Source organism: Eptatretus burgeri, chromosome 4 (assembly GCF_056783735.1).
Source record: "Eptatretus burgeri isolate ZD-2024b chromosome 4, Ebu_testis_v1, whole genome shotgun sequence".
Lineage (NCBI taxonomy): Eukaryota > Metazoa > Chordata > Myxini > Myxiniformes > Myxinidae > Eptatretus > Eptatretus burgeri.
The window spans coordinates 94,697,068-94,699,854 of NC_140964.1; positions in this window are offsets into that span (position 1 = coordinate 94,697,068).

Genomic DNA, 2,787 nt, shown 5'->3' on the forward strand with positions numbered 1-2,787 from the left:
AGTACGTGCTTCCCAGCACGCCGTGTGTGGATGAGGCACGGAGTGTGAGTGAGGCACTGCGGGTTGGTGCCCCCGCGAGTGTGGGTGAGGCACCGTGTGTGAGTGAGGCCGTGTGTGGATGAAACGGCCAGTATGAGTGAGGCACCGCGGGTGAGTGCCCCCGCGTGTGTGAGTGAGGCACGGAGTGTGGATGAGGCACCGCGGGTGAGTGCCCCCGCGTGTGTAAGTAGTATGGTTTGTGTGAGTAGTGAGGCACGCGTGAGTGAACGGCCGTGTGCAAGGTCGCTGTGTGCAAGGGAGACCGTGTGTGTGAGAGAGCGGTATGAGAGGGAGATGTCGGTTGGCATGCGGGAGCACGCAGCCGCATCTCCCGGTGTGAATGTGATGGAGTGGACTGTGTGCGTCGTAACACGCAGGTGTGCGTGGGTTGAATGGCGACGACGGCGACATGGGAGGAACGAAAGCCGAGTAGCGGCTGTAGTTGTTTCGGGGACCGTGCCGGGTTCACCCAGCAGTGAGCACGCGGTTCGTGCTGTGCAACGCACGAGACCGCCACGTGCTCGCTTGCGAGAGTGAAGTCCCGGTCCGGAAACGCCAGTGGTGGATTTGCCGATCCCGCGGACGGACAAAGTTTAGGCAGGACTACGGATTTGGACCGGACCGGTTCTCCACGCGATCGTGTGTGTTCAGCTCCAACGGGCAAAGCACATGTGTTCGCGTGGGGAACCCCTCGAGACGTGGGGCTTGTGTTTTTTTTTATGCGCACGGTGACGTCATGGCTGCACGTGTGGTTGGAATCCGGCAGGAGGGGTATCCCGGCCGGATGGTACCGTCCAAGGAGGGACGAGGTACACGTGCAGCTGCATGACGTCACGGGCAGGTGCAGAGTGTGCGAGTTGCCGCGCAGGTGCTGCGCATGTAAAAAAAAAAAAAAAGCAAGCCTCACTTTCGGGTGCACAGGATTCCTGGGCAAGGGGTGGAAGACCCCCTTGACCAGGGCACAGGATGGAAACTAGTTAGGGGGAAGGGTTAGCTTAGTTAGACCGACTCCATGGGGCAGGGGTAAGTCCTCATGGAGTCCGTGGAATGGATTAGTTAGAGGGATTGTAGCCAGATTTAGGTTGGGAAATAAAATGATTTATTTGGAGACATGGACAGACTTATGAATGTGTAGAGGGGACGTAGCTTAGCTACGTAGTGTTAAAAGGAACGTGCTGTAGTTTAAGGGACGACGTGGGAGCACGAGTTAGTTAGGGGATGTAGTTAGGAGGAAAGAAGAGTCCAGAGTTGGTGAGTGAAGTGGAAGCATGTACTTGGTGAGTGAGTGAGGCCAGCGGGTCTGTGTGTGTGGAGTGAATGGGGAATGCATGGTGCGATGAGTGATTGGGGGGAGGAGTGACTCCCACCCAAGGGACCCCGGGGTCAGTATAAAGTGAGTTAGCTGGGTTAGTCAAATTGAAAAATGGAGGTCGTTTTGTTGTTGGTGGGAAAGTAGGCTCGAGACCCATTTGGAGGGGTGCAGGAGCCCTGTTGACGGGCTTGGGAGCGTGGCTGCGAAAGGTGAGTATCGCTGAGTGGGTACCCCGGGCACCAGGCTAGTCGGCCGCGGTAGGCCAAGGGCCCATGGGGGGCCGGGATAGAGTAGTGGGCACGGGTGCGCCTGCTTGGTGCGGGGCCCGGGCGCCATTAGCCGCGTGGGCAGTGTTGTGGGCACGGGTGACCCTCGGAAAGGGGCCCGGGAGGCCGGCCTGCCACGTGTGCGTTTCAGGGGAGGTGCCATGGGGGGCACTCCCCGGTGTTAGGGAGCTGGTAGGCTCGGAGGCAGTGTAGTGCCCGAGGGTGCCATAGCGGGAGATTCGGCAGAGGGTCGTGCCTGCCAAAGGGAGCCACGTGTCCCAGCCAGGAGACCGTGTGAGGGCACGGAGAGAAAATTGGGGGGCGAGGCCCGAAATTGTGAGGACACCAACACAGGCGACGGGAATCTGGGTTGTTAGAACCAATAGTTTAAGCGAGAGGCGCTTGTTGGAAGCCCTGGGGTAGTTTAACAGTTAAATGGTTAGGGTAGATTAGGAGATGTACCCCTCCGCACCATCCATCCCCTCGCTGTCGTTGTGGGCCGCTGGACCCACTTGGTGTTAAGATCGCCGAACTCTGGGGAGGCCATTCTGAGGCTTCGTTGGGCCTCGACACAGGACGTTAGCTCTCCCTTGTTCCCCTCTGGGAAGGGAACGTAGGGGTTGGGAGTAGGCTAGGTGACAGGATAGGTTAGCCGAACAAGGACGATAAAGGGGGTTAGGGGAAGATTTATAGTGGGGGAGTAAAAATAAAAACAACAAAAAAATAAGTTGGGGCTAAATTGGTTTTTCACAAATTAAGGGAGTGGGTATGAACAGTGACAGGCAAAGGCGATAGGTTGGGAGGGAGACAGGTAGGTAGGTCCGAGCCCGCCTTCCAAGTGGCCAGCACCACCGCACTCCCTCCACCAACCTCCACTGAAAGGCAGAGGCTGGCCAACTTCATCGGCAGCTGTTGTTTTGCTGCAAGGCCTGTGCCGGCTGGATCGTCTGCAGCTGCTGTGCTGCAAGGCCTGTGCCGGCCGGATCATCTGCAGCTGTGGTACTTCAAGGCCTGTGCCGGCCAGTTCATCTGCCGGCTGTGTTTGCCTGCAGCGGCCTTCTTCTTCTGCGGGCTGTGTTTGCCTGATCACCTTTGCCATGCCATGCCCACTGCCCCTGTTCACCAGCCCCGTTCAATTTTTGCTTTGCCCCCCCTGTTCATTTCCATGTG